Genomic DNA, 19137 nt, shown 5'->3' on the forward strand with positions numbered 1-19137 from the left:
TGTAATGTGACCCAACGTTTAAATTATTAAGGTTTAGAAATGCTAATGCAAAGCCGTGTTCATGTTTAAAGCAGTTTGTCCTCAGGTATGATCACATGTTGTTACCATAGTAAATAAAAAGGTCCAGAACCAAAAGCCCTCTCTACCAGCATATTCAACCACTGCACATTCAAATTAGCGTCTCCTGGTGAGATGCTGAAATTGTCGAGCCTCATTTCACTCACATCAAGCCCCATATTTATCTGCTCACATCTCTCTCTCTCTCATGTCTGTTTTCACACATCATGCGTCTTTCTGTCATATTCGTATCATCTGTTTCCTCTGCAATCTTCACCCATCGAAGAGCGCAATTTGGATTGTAAACGACTTATTAAATCACACGGCGGCAGCACGGCGGTGTGCTCTCGTCCTGCAGCTGCTTCCTAAATTAGACCGTTTCAAATCGTGTCCGCCCACTGCCCCCATAAAACAGATTGAATTCACTCAGCATCCTCACATAAACTCCTTCGTCTCAACATGATTATGGTTCCGCCTTCAGCCATGTGAGCTGGAGGACTGCATTTAAAGCAGAATTTGTCACACAAGCTTTCTTTTTTTTTTTTTTTTTTTTTTTTGCCCGAATCCATTGTGGTCTGTTCCCCATTGAGTCCACCAGATGGCAGCAGCCGATTTAGTTTTCTTTTTTAAAACGAGCACAATTTTAACATATAGATATGAATACACGACAGACTGGCGACCTGTCCAGGGTGACCCCGCCTCTCGCCCGAAACGATAGCTGGAGATGGGCACCAGCAACCCTCCCGACCCCACTGAGGGACAAGGGTGCAAGAAAATGGATGGATGGATATGAATACACTCACTGTGTTTGGTTCTGCTGGACCCTGAATGAAAAGTGTGATAGGTGTCGATGTTAATGTGCGAGTTTCGTGTTTCCGCCCCAGTGTCAGAGATCAGCTCAAATCCCATTCACCGACACCAACTCGTGCGCTCAGATTCCTGCACGTTTTGCCTAGTGTCTCACGGGAACCAATCTTCTTTTTCTCATTTTCTCTCCCAGCCACAAACAGGTGGCGGTACACAATAAATATAGCTTTACCAATGGTGGCTCCTTATCACAATCGATCGAGATGGCCCGGGTTTTCTCTGCTGACGGCGCCTTGAAATCGATTTGGGAGCAGAGTGAAGTTTATAGAGATTACGCCGAAGAAGGAGTTCAAGAATGAAATTTCAAAGTCTGACAATGAATATGAAGAAATGATGAGACTGGAGGGGGGGGAGGATTATGGAGGACATGCAGAAAGACTCATGGTTACGATTCAAAACCTGCAGCCATGGAATGACAGGGTTAGTCAGTGTGTTCGTCTTGTATAGACTGACAGACATGGGTTAAATTTCTAATAAAATCCAAATTAAGAAAAGTATATTATGAAGAATTTTGCTTCATTTGTAAATGTATTTTTTTCAATCATTATCTTGATGAATATAGATTTGTTGAATTTGTATTACATTTAATTAAGAACCAGACTGGACTTCAATCATTAAGTTTGACCTAAGAACGGGTGAATATTAAGCCTATATGTTTGTATATTTCTGGTAGTTTGAATCAAATAAACATCCGTTGAACATTTTACAGTAAAAATGTATTACACTGAATTAAAAACAAAAAATAAAAATGCTGTGGATGCTGTCTATTTGCGGTTCAGTATTTTTTTGTGGAACATGACTCCAAGTCATTCTGATTTTTTTCATAGAATGCATCTAAAATATTTAAAACAAAATGCAGCTCAGGAAGCTGAAACAGCTAAAACTAATGCCAGATGATACGGTATTTCCTGCCATTTGTAAATCAGCCAATCCTGGAGCACCATTTTCTTTCTTGGCCTCTGATTGGCTGTTCTCCCAAAAATGGAAATAAGGAAGGACTGTAGACATTAGCTCATCTGGTAGTTCTTAGATGGTTTACACTGTGTATTAGTGCATGCTAATGTACATTTGGGTTTGAATAATTAAAATAGGCAGCTATGAGCGTTTTAAGAGAAGTCCCAAGTACATAAATATTCAAATGCCACCGTATTGCACTACTCTTTTTATGAGCCACCATGCAATTATTCTAAAGTTGTTATAAACTCTATGACTTGCTGCTGGGCCTTATGGCTCCTCACTTCTTATTGCTTAATCCCACACAACCATTCTTTGACAAACGCAATTTGCATTTGAACATCAGTCTTACGAACTGATAGCCTCTCTCATTCCCCCAGGAATCTGTCTATATCACTGTTTGTTTCTCCCCAGCTGGAAGCAGCTGCCACAACAAGCAAAGTGCACAGTCATATCTGTGTAAAGAGCTTGCAGCACATTTTTAATTGGAAAACATGTCTTTTTCGCCTCAGCGTCTGGGCGAGATTACATTAGATTAAATAATTGGAGCGCTGCCAGCCTAGTAGCTTCCAGGGCGGCCAGTCCTCCCAACGAGGATTGATGACCGAGCAACATTGTTAGAAGAATCACCAACAGTATTTGTGGAAATTGTTCATGAACGATGTCAGTGTGTCTTTTTGTGTCAATCACCAACAGATACATTGATCCTATCAGTTAGAAGACCCTTCAAAGAGAGAAGTTAACGTTTTCAGTGGGACTGTTTGTGAATGGAAATAAGGAAGGACTGTAGATCTTAGTCCCATAGAAAACACGTACCGTTGTTGTCCAACGACTTGTCTTATTTGGAGTGAGGGACAAGTCAATAAGTGTGATTATTATAATTGACAAAGAGGAAGAGGTTACCCCAAACTTCCACTCAGAAGCAGCTCTGTTTAGTCCGATTTAATAAAACTCTAGTTTGCCTAGAACATCCGGTTCATTTGGGAACGTGCAATCAAATTCCTGTGGTCCCCCTATAATCCATGTTCTCGGTTTGGTTAAGCTGAACTCTGGTGTGGTACAAATGCAAATGTGAATGCCAAGTGGACGGGAGACCACTTCAAAAGCAGGAAATGGACTGTAGTGCAGGGCATTCTGGGAAAATACAAGCAAAACAAATGTAAGAGTCATGCAACACCATGAGAAATGGCTCGTGGTCTTTTGCCAAAGACAAAAGAGAAATTCTACAACTGGTAAAATCTGATGCCATTCCATTTTTAATTACATTTTGTGAATAAGGAAGTTGTGCTTGATGTCTTCTTCAAAGGTTTCTGTCATTTCCTTCAGTAATTCTTGGTGCAGCACAACCACTGGTGAAGTAGGAAACAGGTTTTTCAAAGGGTATAGTTCATTTGACACATTGCACTGTGAAAGCAAACTGCACCATCTGAAAATGGAGCAAATGTTGCAACATTGGTCCCCAATTGAACAGAGTCCACTAAAAGTAGACTGTCTGAAAATGCCCTTCGTCTTCTGCATCAACTGAACTTAGAACTTACTGACATTGGCCGAATGTTTTCTGCCTGGACATGATGACCTCTTCATCCTCAACAGATCTCCATTAGGGCTTCAGACCAGCTCGCTGGTGTAAGGCTGGGCGAAGACGAGGGGAAATGACAGCACACCCGATAAGACTGAGTGGAGAAAGTCATCAATCAAAGAGGATGGATGGTTTTGGTGACATGAGAAGCTGGCCTGGGACAGGATGCATTCTGCCGCCATGTTATCACAGCCACGAAGCCTTTGAAGAGGCATGCGGAGCTAATCAGATTGGAGCAAATGGTAAATGGATTGAGACTCCTGTCTGAGTGCTCAACTCGGCCTGCTAATGACTTGTTCCACTATGATAATCGAATAACATGCTATGATTTTTACAAGCAGGTATCACAGGGAGACACAGGCTCAGGACTTTGCAGTCATATTTGAATAGTTCGTCCACCCAACTGTCTTCAGAATCGAGAGAAAGCTGGCTGAATTTGTGTACACGAACAAGGAATTTGACTTTGGTTGCACTCATAAAATGACATGTAAACATATAAATTTGGTGAGAGATAAAAAGGATCTTAATTTGGAAATTTCAAAAGAAGAAAAGAAATCTCAGTTTGACTGTTAAGAGGTCATTACTAACACATTCTGAGGGAAGAAACTGCTTCTGGTTGGGTTTTTACAAATAATGCCTTTAAGTGCCAACATGAAGGTAAAAGTTTAAACAGTTTGTGTCTAGAATCAAGGAAGTCATGACACTGCATAATGGCAGAGTAGAAGATGATGAGCAGGGTGGAAAATATACTTTTGTTCTTCACAATGATTTTCTTGAGACAATGAGTTAATCTGAAGAAAAGAAAGTTCATTTTCTCGAGATCACAAAACGCAAACATACATTTGAAGGATGGAATCAGGTTTAACACACACACACACAAACACACACTTGTTATTTGGAGAAGACCATTGTGAAAAATGTGGAAAGTGGGAAATTAACTTGTCTTGAGAAAACCACTGGGATAAAAGTACAAGTGAAAAATGTTGGCTCTGGGCTTCCATACACAGGGAGCTGTACGTCACATGAGAAATCAGAAGAAATTAGCTTATATTTATCTGATATGCACCATATAAAGACTATTCAACTCAAACATGTTAACATTTGCTTCATAAATCAAGAATTTCTACTTTAGGTTGACAGCAGTGTAATTTTGGTCTACTGCTACAAGACTGAAAAATGGTTAGGAAAGAAAACAAAATTGCTCTGAAACAATTCTCATTGGAAAAGAAGCACTCACTCCGTCTGTCTGCTATTGTCAAGGATTTATCAAGTGCAAATAGTTTTATTGAAGTCGCATTCCGAGCATTTGTGATAAAAATCAAAACACTGCTGCGAGCAGATGAACGGGATTCAGAAACTTTTAGCATCCAGGTGTGTATTCTGGCTGTGTTGTTGCAGAAACCAGTCAAACAACAAATCTCCGTCTGACATTTTCTCTTCTCCAGTCACAAAAGAAAGAATGAAGGGCATTCTCTCTTGGCAATGTGAGTTACATATAGTCATGTTTTCCAGCACCGAGTCCTCATCTTGGTCTGCCCTTGCAGGGGAAGTATCTCTGGAAGACATGCTTATACAAGCTGCTCTCTTCAGCACACTTACAAAAGCTGTCAATTTTAACTTCAATCTATATTTATAGTGCAGTTTCGTTCTGGTCTGCTATCAACATTTAGACAAAAATGATCCATGGACAGAATAACACGGTTTACCTGCAAAGTATAACACATAATCCATATAAGGATAGAAAGATCATTGTCGACTCCCACAAGCATAAAATCAAATACTTAATTTAATTCAAGTATTTTTTTAATTGAATCGCATCATAAATCGTACGTCATTTTTGAGTGACTAGTAGCAGAGAACTAGCTTCTGTTAGCCTGTTGCACCAAAAAAGGTTTTCCTACTATAGGATTGCTAAATTTCACTAGGCACACCAAGGCCAATGTGTTGAATTTTGATTAATTAACTTATATTCTAAAATACAACCTCAATACAATCTGCCCCACAAGCAATAAAAGAGCTTCGTAAAATACCTTGCCATGATCTACAAAAATTCAAAAACAAAGAAAAGTCAATGACATCGACCACATTTCAAAGTTACTGCAACACATTGAGCTAAATTACTTCCAGGGAGAATCCCCGACTCATCAAGGATGCGACAAAACCCAGAACAATACAAAGCACTGCAACTCTGTAAAGGTTTCAGTCTCTATTTCTAAATCGTTCTCTGTGTGGAAAGCGTTCCAGATTCAACAATTAGGAGGAGCTGGAACAAAAACGGGCATCCATGGGAGAGTTCCTAGGTGCAAATCACTGCTAGCCAAAAAGAAGACCTGTGTCAAGGTAAAAGACATCTTAGATGATTCCCTAGACCTCTCAAGCACATTGACAGCAACATGGTGATGGTGAGACTGCTTTGGTTTTTATAGACCCGTTTGACTTCGATTGATGGAACCATATATTCTGCTTTCAGCCTGAAAATGCTAAAGGTGAACGTCCCACAATCAGTTTACGTCCTTAAACTCTAGGACACTTTGGCCGTGAACGACAGCTACACCATGACGGTTACCATTTCAGCGGCTTCTTGACATTGGTTCATCAATGGGGTTGACATTGATGAACCAATGTCAACCCCAAATAACTAACAAATACACCCCACAACCCCCTTCTTTCAAACTTACCTACTTGTTTTACTAACTAATCTTTTTAATTGTATAGTTTTTGACAGTGTTGATATTTTATTGCTTTTATTTAATTGCATGTTTTCACAGCTTTAGATTTCTGAACACGGTTAGCATGGCCATGGCTTTCCTACTCCATTCTCATCTCCCTGCTCTGGTCCATCTGGAATTTCTCCTATTGAAGTGGATTCTCTCTGGTAGAATTTCAAACGGGCCAATCAGCAAACAGAAGGAGAAGTTGTCAAGAATGACAAATTTTTTGCGCCGTTTTAGAATTGTAGTTTGCTTGTAGGTTCAGCAATGGCAGCAGGAAAAAGTGAATGAAGCTTTTTCAGCTAAAAAAAATTAAATTAAAGCCAAAATGGCAGTATAACCAATCAATTCCAGAACTGACATGCAATCTCTGCCCACAAGTTGCGTTCTGACATCTCTAAGCTACAGTGTAATGTTTTAATGTATTTGTTTTACAAGCAGCAAACAGGCAATTATTTGTGGAGAAATGTGGCTCAACAGCAACCACTATACAATCGGTACTAATCAGCAAAGAAGCTCCAGCAATAGATCCACTCCATGCCGTCTGAGGTCAGCAGCTGGAAATTATCCTTTGAAACTCATCCGAGCTGATTACAGCTCCGCCAGCCGGCTGACAAACAGGATTAAGATGAATGACGGCGGCGTTTGAGCTGCCTCCAGATCATCCGTGGCCCTCAACATTTCTTTACACACAGATTTTCAGATGGCAGTGGGAGTGGATTTACATATTTCCACAGGAATTTATGCTAAGTCAACCTAGGATCTGTTAGGTTGAAGGATTTCTTGTAATGTTAAATTTATTGCATCCAGACATTTTTTTTGCTAACTTCCAACCATCCAGTGCAGTCAGATCAGCTGTGAAGTCAAAATAACAGTCATCCTGTACATGTCTATGAGTGGAATACAACTTCATCATAAAGTAGTAAATATGTGATTAATTTCCAAAATCATCAATCTGCTTTCTCGTGACAAAGTCAAAAGCTCATTTTGATTACTGCTCCCAGGTGTAAAAAAAGTTTTTACCAACATAATTGTGTGACGTATTTACCTCACTTTTGATACAGATGTCCAGGACCACACCCCAAACCCTTATTTTGAATATGATTATGAAGTGGCTCCCTCACATTTGACCTTTGAACTTGATGAAAACAATAGATTTTGTTGGTGTAATCACAGACCATGTGCAGAATACAGAAAAAGACACTGTCCGGATCACCAGAATATTAAACAAAGAACATTTTGATTAATGGTGGCAAATGAAGCTCTGTTAAAAGATGTTTCAGGATGCAGGATTGACAACCAAGCACAATGTTCAGCCCTGCCAAAGGAACCTACAGTAGAAACTAAATGAAAATGTCAGGAAAATAGACTGAGGGTTGTCTTTAAGACTTCAACACTGCATTTATTTCCAGACATCGGCTCAGAAAATGTTCTGCGAAAATACCCTGCTGTCACTCCGTGATGGATTGTGGCTGAAGTCTATGAGCCATAGGTGAGAAAACATGTGAACCCGCTAGCCACAGTTTGGAGGAACACTTTCTGGGAAGTATGGAAAGTTCTGTGAGAAAACTTTATTGTGTCAATTTTCTCCTTCCACTCTGTTTTCTTTACTCTGCTCTCATTCATCGCATGCTTCCTCATGTACTCTGATTCATTTCAAACCATAAAAGGGTCCAACAGGGTCCTAATGACATACGGAGACAAACCAGCTTCTCCACTCTACAGAGACTTGTTACAATACGCCCCAACATACCCATCCTGACTCATTACAGTACACATCTGGCTGTTGTCGGGAACCTTTCTGTCCGGTCTTCATTAATGGCCTCTGCTGCTGTACCATTAAGATAAATTTGCAGGGGAGATGGTGAGAATAATCTGGCAGTTTATACAATAACCAGTGTGTGTCGAGAGATGGAGACAGGATTTTTCTTTGATTTTTCATCAGATGGGGAATGAACACAAAAACAAGACTCAAAGTTAACTTTTTAAGTTGTTTTAAGACTGTTAAAGGTTGGTTTGTGTTTTACAGAGAAGCAAAGTCACAACAGCAGCACAGTAAGCCAACATCTTTAGACAAAATTTTTCATGGTGCATAAAAATAGATGTTCTAATGACTTAAAATATTAAAACGCAGAATTTGGGGATAATAAAACATTTGGATGAAGTTTGAAAATCAATTGGTTTCATAATCACATGCAAGTTAAATAAAAAAAACAATGTGTTACAAATATTTCCATTTTTGGAAAAAAACATTCTGAATCTCCAGGGGAAAAAAAAAAAAAGTTTGCAACCTTGCTTCATCGTCCTGAAGACATCACATATAGTGAGGATGACTTTAATCCTGGACTAAATTAACTCCACTCTTACATCACGTAGCTGCCCGAACTAGCTACAGGATCCTAGACCTGTAAGCTTTTTAGGAAAACTGGTAGGGGTCAGAGTCATTGGGAAGAAGTACTGTAATGTGACCCCTGTCCAGTTTCTCAGAATCTTTTAACACAACAGGGGTGAGTGGCACTTGCCTATGATGTTTGGTTTCTTGGGTTAGGGGACTTTGGTGGAGGATTTAAGGCAGGATGGAACAGCACCCAGGGCAAGTGACTGGTTGAAAATGTTGGTGAAGACTCCAGCCAGTCAGCACACTCTTTCAGGATGCATACCAGGATACCGTCTGAGACAGTAGCCTTTCTGGGGTCCACCACCTACAATATGCACCTCACCTCATGCTCTTCTAATACGAGGGTTGTGGTCTTGTGGGTCATTCGATGACGTTTAGCTCCCATTGCTGGCTGTTCCTCAAAATGGGCAAAGAAGATGTTTCGCTACTCTGCCAACGAGGCTTCGCCAGATTCCTTGCCAAACCTACCTGGTATTAGATGTTCTTCAGATGATTTCCTGTTGTCAGTTTTTGCCTTTTTGATGCCTCTCTTCAAGTTTGTTTGGGTTATGCTGTAGGCAGCCTCATCCCCAGACAATAAGACGAAATTCCCGGCTTTAGCAGCAGCTGGACCTCCCCAGTCATCCAGGGTTTTTGGTAGACTCGTTTCTACATTCGTTACATGTTCTCCTTCCATGAAATCCATGACTGCTGCAGATGAGCGATATACGCCCCTGGTGCTACCAGTGCAGATTGGTGATGATGGTTCCTTCAGCCCAAGCAGAACATTTGAGAAAAGCACAAAGCAGACATCCCAACGTCTTTGTTTTTGCTTGAAACTAACAGTTGGTCCATGTGGATGAAAAATAAATAAATAAATAAAAAAATCAACTTGAACATCTTGATGCTCTTGGTTAATTGTTAATGCTCTGGCGAACCACCAGTTCTGGCCATCCATGACAACAAGCCAGTCTTCACTTTGAGCACCATCAGGTTGTTGTTGTGCCTTCAGGTCTCCTGCGAGGCTCTTTCTCAATTTCCTCCATCAACATTTCCAGAGACCTGTTTGAAAATGCAAGATCCAAATGATAAAATATCTGTAACTCAGTCTGGCAATATTATGCTGGAGTTGAAACCAGCTACTTACATGACCCACGTAAAGACTTTTTTTCCTCATTGTCTGAAGATAAAGCAAACTAAACTTTTTCTTGTAGATAAGCTGAAATACCAAAACTATTTCCATTTGCTAAATGCCAGAAAACACTTACCAAGAACATGTTTTTTTTAAAGATTCTTTTTAGAGACTTTTGAATTCAAAAGTTTACTTGCATTACGTCAGTATTGTGGGTAATTGTCTTGTACAAAAAAAATGTGTATATAAAAATGTATGTGGCATTTTATATAACTATATTGAAGACATGAAAAGAAGCAGAGGACCTTGGAAAACACAAGCTGTAAGGTTTGCCCAGTATGCCATCATTCAGTTGATATTTGGCCGACTCTTTGCCCAATTTCTTGGTTTCCGAAATGAATTCAACAGCTGCCCGAAACTGAAATGCCACGTACGGACACAGAGTGAGAAGAGCTAGGCTTCAAAAAAAGAAATAATCATTTTATCGGATGTATACTTGGTGTCTGACAATCGGATCTTTACAGATGAAACTTCTGGTCAATCCGCAAGTCTGCGCTGCAGAGAGAGTGGATACATCAAATGGCATCATCTGTGCACCTCAGAACTTCTAATAGGAGCGCTGACCTTTCAAGACCTTTTACTCTCCTCCATTTGTATTCAGCTGAACTCTTTCTGGGAGCAGAGAGGATGGCTCCAGATGGTAGCTGTAGTCTCTAAAGGAGAGCTGGTGGAGATTGCAAATACAGATATCCGTTGACTGGGCTTGTTTGAGATGTGAAAACATGTTTAGATTCACGAGTAATTTGTCCCTTAAGTTTCCATGAAATAAACAGTAGGGGTGTTCTTGCAGTTTAACGCCGTAGTATTTGCTCACAAAGTGAGCTGTCTTGGCAAGAGCAGCGTATGACTTGGTACGGTAAGTGACGTAGGACATAAATTCAAGAGTTTTAAGCTCTTCGCCCCGTTATGTATACATTTAAAACTCTTATTTTGAAGTCTCACTCTTTTGAGACTTCACTCCCAAGAGAGTGAAATTTCACTTTTGTGTTGAAACCCTGACAGCGATACTGAGCCACTTTTTCATTCCCTGTTGTCATGTCTATTTCCTCTGTACGCGCTTGTCAATGAGGAAAAGAATTACCTCAGCTTTGCCTTTAACTAAATCATTAAAAAAAAAATTCTCAGTATTATTGCCGACCTGTTTGAAACACAGCAGGAATTTTACCCAACTGGAGCAAAGCGAGATGAGAGTCCAGTCCATCAGAGCGTCTTGCAGACATCGGATCACTTTGTTAGGAGAAATGTTCCCAAAGTGGTGCTTGTAGTTTCAGTGTCCTGTGTAGCACAGATTTGCACAAATCAGCAACTGACTTCAAACCAGCCCACTGTTCTTCACCTGGGACGAAAGTTTTACATTCCTCATCTCTAACTTAGAATCTAAATCTATGCAGAATCCATCTACGCCTGTATTTGCAGTCTCCTAATAGAAGTTCTGAGGTTAAGAGTTGCTTTTGAAACATAAATGTTTCAAAATGTTATCCGTTTCTCACACAGCTAGATGAACTCACATTCAGTGAGGCGAGTGACCTTTGTGCTGGTCACTGAGAACAGACTCCAGTTTGCTTTCTTCAATTTCCATGTTGCAGCCCATTTAGCAGTCAATCTCAGTGCATCAATCTCAGTCATGAGTGGAGCAAGTACGGTTGTTTCCATGGCAGCCGAACGCAACATCAAGCTGGACAAGATTTTGTTGAATGTGTCTGCAGTGGAGCTGCACAAGAACACGTTCCATTGTGCAGACAATCTTATTTACTCTCTCATGCAAACAACACAGTATTCCATTTGTTTGACTGACAGCTTCCTGACAGTCTCTGGGCACGCTCTGTCTGCCAGAACAGCAGGAGAGAATGAAAAGACATTTCATTATGTTGGGTTTTTATGCTAAATTATGCTTTTATAAAATAACGTCCAGCACAGCTTTGTTGAAGTTGGTGGGCTTTTAAAGCTATTCCAGATTACTCTAAAGTGAACATTTCCACAAAGAACTCACTGTGATAGACATGGTCAGCAAAGAGGAAAATATAACACTAACTTAGGGCACATTCACACCAGCCCTGTTTAGTGCACTTTAATGGAACTCTGGTCCGTTTGCCGAGAAAGTCTGGTTCATTTGGGGAGGTATAAATGCGCAATTGAACTCTGACATGGACCAAGAAACAACCTCTGGCAGGTCTCAATTCAGTTGAAGTTAACTCTGGCACTAGGAAGGCATAAGCAAAAGTCACAAGTTAACAACGAAAAGAAGAACCACAGGGAGCCAGTTTACCTCTCTGTCAAAGAACAAACCGAAGCCTTATCCAGGCTCTGATGCTCCTTTTATGCCAGTCATCTAATCAGTCTGATGTGCTGCACCTGTGGGTAACAAGCCTGACAGGAAGCCTGCAGGAGAGAAGCACCTGAGAGCTGCACACTGAAACACACACAATCTGCAAACAGCCTGGCAGATATGACAGCATTTTTCTAAAACACACTTTCCACTTAGAGCAAATTCCAACAGGACCTGGAGCAGCACATCCTAAAAGGTTGGTTTAAATTTTGTATTATTTGTAATAGTTCCCTTACCTGTAATTGAAAGATGACATATGGCTGTGAGCTAGTGAGCCATAAAGAGCATGGGACTTATTCTACCCCAGTCAGTTCACATTGCAGCAGAAGAACGAACGTGTCTGTGGCTCCTTTCTTCAATTATTCCCCTTTTCAGGTATGAGTTCACACAAAAACTTATCTGTAACGTTGTAACAAGGTTACAAGGTTCTTGAATACATGTTGTTATTGATATTTACCTACATTATTCTTGTTAATAGAGGAAGTTTAGCCAGTTAGCCGCAGCAGACAATGCTAACCCTTGTTTGTGAATGTAGCATTATACTGTGTAGTCCAGCTGCAGGGCAACCTTTGCACACAAGATTATAGGATATTTGTTACTGTAATATTTGTGTAATTTGGTTCATAAGAAAACCATGCTGTCAAAGTTTTAGTCATTGTTAAATGTATGTAGACACGTTACAACATGACGTCACACGTGCAAGTTGGCAGTTTTTAGTTTTAGCTGTCAAGTTGTCAACAAAACACGCTAAATCTTAAACATAGGCATTATATACAATAAAAAAAGGGACTTTGCTACTAATTGTCAACTCTATGACAAGGTCAGAAAAAGGTTTTAATAAAAAGTAAAGTGTGGGAGAAGGAAGGTCAGTAATGCTAGCTTGACTTTGACAACCGTAACACGTAGACATCCTGAGAATTTTTTTTTTAGTTCAGTTAAAAAAAAAACTACACACTGACTTTGACAGATTTGTTGAGCAGGTGTTTAAATTAATCAGTCACAGCATCACTTATTAGTAATTGCATTAGCAATCGCAAAATAAATATCGACATAAAACTGACGAACTGAATGTTCTGTTTGTGTGGGAAATGTTTGCGTGTTTTTTGGCGTTAAATCCTGATACATGAGTGCTGCTGTTGTCTAACTTTGACCACTGCTCAAAGTTAGTTTCCCAAACTTATGACCCATTAAAAGTTATATTTTACCACCATATTTTTCTTTTAAAGCATCTTTTTTTTTTTTTACTTTAAAATTGACTAAAAATACTTCCTCAAAAGTACTTTTATTTCCATATGCTATACATGGCAACAGAATTAATATGTGGAACAGACATGTAAAAGTCAAAAAATTATACAATTGATTAAAACAGCTCCCTTGTTTCAGTCCATTAATATACATATACAGAAATAATGCCAACAGTTTGAGAGCAAACATGTAAAAAAAATAATTTAACAAGTAACTGTAACAGTACTTGGAGTACTGATTGGAACTTGATGTATTATTTCTTATACAGATGAAGAAATAATGTCATCAAAACAGTTTGACAGGAAGCATACTAAAAATCCTGCCATTTAACAAGTAACTATATCAGTACTTTAGTAAAATAGTAACAGGAAAGACTTTTAAGTCAGAACGTTAAAGGATTATTTATGAACAGCATTCACCCTTCCATTGCAGATAACTGGGCCCTCAGTAAACCCTCCCGACCCCACTGAGGGACAAGGGTGTCAAGAAAATGGATAGATGGATGGATGGATGGGCCCTCAGTAATTTTATTAGACATGATTAATTTCTTGGGATTTCATAGATGACAGTTTGAAGAAAATCCCAAACCTGGACACATGATTTAGGATAACTTGCATAAAAAACAAAAAAAGCTTTGAAACAGCCATCAACATGGTTGAAAATGAAAACCAACAATGTATGGTCACTTACAGAAATTATAAGAGCTTAGATTGCTGCTCAAAACAAAAGGGTTTAGAAACAAGTTTATGTGCTAGTACCAGGCAAAATTTATATTTTTGATTTCAGACGTGCTGAACGTGTCTTCTTCCTAGGACGTTGCCTCCTCCTCATGTTGCGTAGACGCTCTTTGAGAAAGCCAGTTACCCACTCGTCCTCATCACTTTAAGAAAAAGATATATAAAATGTTAAATGTTTGATTCTGTTGTAATGTCTTTCATCAAACCTAGAACACTAAGCTCAAACGGCATAGTTACGTAGTTACAATGATGTTCAACACTAACTGTTTAATTACTCGTGTCAGCTCATTGAGTCAGTTCATTGTCGTACTGCGCTAACTTTTTAATACCTACATCTACAGGTTTCATTTTGTTAGCGGGATTGCTCTATGTCAGCAACTTGGTGATGGATTGTCCTTTTTACCCTAAAGCTTTATGCGCAAAATTTCTGGATGTAAACAATGCAGTGTGTCTGTATAAGTTACAATAACTCAGCCAATACTTGCTGAAATTAACGCATCTGTGGCTCATTTACTCAATTATTCTCCTTTTCAGAGCTTTTATGCATACATCTCACAAGTAACAGTCAAAATTCTTTATTGTTGCATTGAACGACACTAAACACTTCAGAAAGTTTGTGTCTGAAAGAAATGTTGCCCCCGTCTTCTAACCTTGAACCGTTGGCTGTAAATCCCTCACAGTCGAGTTTGGAGCTGTTGATCAGATGACAGGTGAGTGGAAAGCTGGCGGCGGCGTGTTCCAGAATTAATAAAGGCTTAGATGGTGACTGCTCGGCATTAACAGTTCCTGTTGTGAGAATTTTGACTCATCCGCTCACAGTGACTCACTGTACTTGCATATTTCTGCCTGCGTGTGTGAGGAAATTAATTCCTTTCCACGACTAAGGCCCCCTGCTTACGTTAAGATTATACTGTGTCAGTCAAGAAATCGAACCAAATTACAACCTTTCTTCCTTTTGTTTACTTTTGAATTGATATTGTTGGTTATTTTAGCTTAAAAATAAAACCAAAGATTAACCCCATCGTCACTACGTGGGCAGGAAATAGCCAATGCTCCCAAATGTCATGTTAAATTGCTATAAAATCTGAGAAAACATCACATATAGGTTTCCCCTCGGCTCATTTACATTCATCATGGAAGTTCAAACCCAAACGGAGAAAGTGAAAAATAAAATGTACTTAAAAAGGTCACAGGAATAATAATTTCAAATCTTTCCTTTTGGGTGTGCATATCACACTTACCTCTGACTAAACAGACTTGAGACATTCAGGATTCATTTTTAGTTACATTTAACATTCAAACTACCCTGTTTGATTGTGTTTTATGCAAATAATGGTTTCTGGACACATATTTTAAGAAAACCTGCTGTCTGTCTGATTGTTCGTCTCCCATAAACGTTGATTTGACCGGATTCCCAGCCCCCTATTCCAATCTGAATCAGCGACTGACTCAAGATTGTCGCCCAAGAAGCAGAGGCAAAATTTAATCTGTTCTCATGTTACTTTATAAGAGCAGTTCTACCGGCTCTGTTGCAGCTGTAGTTTTACATTTGTTTTTGTACTCAAAATGATAAGCAAAAACAAACTGCTGAAAAACTTTGATATTCTGTTAATGTCAGGAAAGAATGCAATTTTGCAATTGCGTTGTTTCCTTTAAATAAGAAACAATTAAAATCTTCTGTGAATAAGTTGATTCATGAAATACATCATTAAAAAACTTGCCGCGACGTCGTATGTAGTTGCGCCCCTGCATCTGACAATCGGAGAAAAACCAACTGTTTTATGTGGCTAAAAATTTGCTTGGTGTAAAGAGGAGCTAATGTGCTAACAAACACCAAGCTAAAGACAAACAAATAGAAAAAAACCCTGATGCTACATTGTGGAAAACCAAAGACTAATGGAATCCCCTTTAGGATTACCCATAACTCCCAGCTGAAGAACATCTGTCGTGCCCGTCTCATATTCTCCTCTGACCCTGGTTTAAATCAATGCCCATCACATATTCTCTGTCGTATCAGTTCACTTGTCGGGTTTCCAACTGTGTCACCGATTATACATCACCCACTTAAGTATGTGGTAATGTGACCTGTTTAGTGGAATGTTTTTTTTTTCTCCCACATGGATGAATTTACTTAATTTTAGATTTTCAAAAAAATAAAATCACATTTTACAAAAGCAAAATTTCAACAATTTAAGGTTTAATTTGCATCCTTTTTTCATTTGCCTGTTTTGTGTCGACAAGCGCTTTGTAAGTGGATGCAAAATGAAGGTTTCGTGAAGCACGTGACTGACAGACACAGAGAAGCAGAGGAGACGCAACAATACGCTGAAGGCGGAACCGATTCCCAGGAACAGCATGTACCCGTCCTTCAGATTATCATCTGTCAGAATCCAGCCACAGGAACAACTGTCTCCTGGCTGCCCTTTGTTTACATTTTAAAAATGACAAAGATGGGTCAGGATTTCTTAAAACAAACTTCTGTTGAACGGCGGTGGCATAACAAGGTTTACTTATGTGGCAAAACACTAAAAAATTCAATATAAACTGAGCAGAATATGAGTTAAAATAGAATTTATTTCTATCCTAGGGGGAAACTGCTTATTTGTTGACAAGCTACTCCGTCCAAAGGTGTTAAAAATGAGTAAATGCAAATATTTACTAATCTGAGCAATATTAAAATTATGAAAAATATATATGTGTGATATAAGTAATTTAAACGTGACTAAATTAAATAATAATCGGTAAATACATTTATTTGCAACAGTCAAAGAAATCGATTACTACGAGCAGGAGCAACTGCAACAGGCTGCAAACACGTTGGCGCATGCGCCCTCCCTTTTCTTTTTTTTAGTAGTAAAAAGAATAAAATAGTTAAACATTTTTTTAGCTCCAATATGATCATAAATTTGTAATTTTCTCTTTACTTTATAGCAGTGGTCCCCAAACTACATTTGGTCCGGCCCCCTGAACAATACCAGAGAGCATTCAGATTCTTCGAAGCCATGCCTGTAAGTAGCAGCTTATACTTCAAAACAAGCCTTTATGTTAATATATTAGGAATTCATATGTTAAAGTTACTTTCCCTCAATGGAATATATACTAGTCAGTCCCAATGATCGTTTCACTAAAGGTTTTTGCCCATATGCTTTTTGGGTAAAAATCAATCGAGAAACGTGAAACTTCTCACAAATTTTCAAAGGATACATAATATGTTTAGGGAAAATTTAAATTATTTTAGCGACATTTGCTAGTAGCTGTGTGTTGTAGTTGAACGCTGTTTGAGAAAAATCATATTAAACCAGTTTAAGATATTAAAACATAAGATCTTGATTTATTCTGCATTCTTTGCATCGTGGTTCAGACTGAATGTAAAGACACATCAAAGCAATTCAGAGCTGACATATTTTATTCCCAGTATATTATGCATAACATCATCTGAGGGTCCCAACTCTGCTTCTTGCTGAAAAACTACACTAATTGGCTGTAGGAATCAAAGGTAAAATTTTAAGCTCATTTCATCATTTTTCATGCCCATATTTTTTAAATTAATTAAAAAAAATCTTAACACAAATTGAAGCGTCAAGATGCTTCTGCCTGTTTTTTTTTGGTGGTCTGAAGAGTTAATGAAAAGAACATTTGTCCTGGTTTGGAAAATGTATTTTTATCACTACTAATCAGAGACTCAAGTAAAATTTGAACTATTTCTGTTTGGCCAAAGTCCCAGTAGGATTCCACACACTTCACATGGCAGAACCTGTGTGGATATCTAATCCATAAAGCCTTCTTGAAAAGATTAGCACCTCAAATTGATCTGTCAAGCAGATTACAAGAACACAAGCTGGGCTTCCATGAACCATAAAATTGCGCAAATTGAAGCTACAAGAAAAAATTTGCTTAAAGGAGACACTCCAATTTTGAAAAAAACCCATGTTTTTTTTTTTTTTTGTTTGATTTTTTTGGTCGCTAGTATGAGTTTTTCAGCTGTAGTAAAAAACTGTAATGGAAAATTTTATTTATTTTTTCAAATCACACGAGTCACGGGATCAATATCCGGATGTTACTACTGGTGCAAACCACAAAGATGATCATAGGAAGTGGTAGAAAGATCTGGTGTGTGTGTTTTTTTTTTTGGGCAATGTACTTCTTCTTGGCTTCACCAGAGCCATCACAGCATCACACAGATCATACGACTCAATGTAATGGTGCATAAGTTGAGCCCGATAAGTCACATGATGTCCAATCCAGTAATGTTTACCTCCACCCATTTCTTTTAGGTTTACAACTTGGACTTTAGCAAGTTGTTAGATGTTTAAACTTGATTGAAAAAATATTTATGAATATCTAAAAAGTTACCAAATGACATCGACATCAAGCATGTCTTTTCTTTCCATACCTGTGTTAGCGCTGTGGCAGGTGTTTATGGAGGTCGAGAGGCTGACGGTGAATTCACGTTACAATCTCCCTGAGCTCCTCCTGCACGGTCCTAAAACTGATATCCAGTCTCTTTGGTCAGTCCGTCTGTCCTCTTTTCCTTATCGCGCCCTTCCACCTTACAGATTTCCCTCAGATCTCGGCCACAGTCTGTCTCGTCTCTGGTCTCTGTCCCACTTTTCTCGGCACACACCATCTTTACTTTGGAAAGTCATTAGGCCGTTTTCTTCCCTCGTATATGTGTGGGCCAGATTAGGCAGAATTAGTTTCTGGTGGGCTTAAGGCCTTATGTATGAATCATTCTGTTTAGTTTTTTTACTAGTCACAACTATGTCTTTTCTTGTTTCTGTTCCAAATGCAATACTTCTATTATTTTAAAGCTTGAATGTCTCATAGAAGATGCCTTCTTTTGTCTATCATCATTTATGTTCTCAAATCGGGTGACGAGTCAAAATTGAAAACCACTTTTTCAGATTTCTGTCCATAAAGATTTCATGTACACTTTCTTGAGTTTTGTATGATGACATATTAGGCCTGTTGTAGATAGAAGAAGTAAATTCCCAACAAAAAACTGAGCTTGAAAAGGTGACCATTTGCTAGAAAATACTTACATTTTGAGATGAATCTCAGAAATTTTCTGAGAAAAAAATAATTTCTGAGT

At 38.8% G+C, this 19137-nt stretch overlaps 1 protein-coding gene across 8 annotated transcripts in view; it reads left to right on the forward strand.

The window, feature by feature from the left end:
* The first annotated feature begins 12016 nt into the window (after positions 1-12016).
* The window catches only part of htr2aa (5-hydroxytryptamine (serotonin) receptor 2A, genome duplicate a), a 122573-nt gene continuing 115452 nt past the window's right edge, over positions 12017-19137 (forward strand). For 3 of the 8 annotated variants that reach the window (XM_081599434.1, XM_081599428.1, XM_081599448.1), the window contains exons 1-2: positions 12307-12438; positions 16977-17053. The gene's annotated coding sequence lies outside the window, so the exon portion shown is untranslated. Of the gene's footprint in view, positions 12260-12306; positions 12439-14575; positions 14756-16976; positions 17054-19137 lie in introns of those variants that run through there. The other 5 variants (XM_081599452.1, XM_081599451.1, XM_081599441.1 and 2 more) reach the window with 4 other exon arrangements.

This window comes from Poecilia reticulata, chromosome 2 (assembly GCF_904066995.2).
Source record: "Poecilia reticulata chromosome 2, P_reticulata-male-v2, whole genome shotgun sequence".
Lineage (NCBI taxonomy): Eukaryota > Metazoa > Chordata > Actinopteri > Cyprinodontiformes > Poeciliidae > Poecilia > Poecilia reticulata.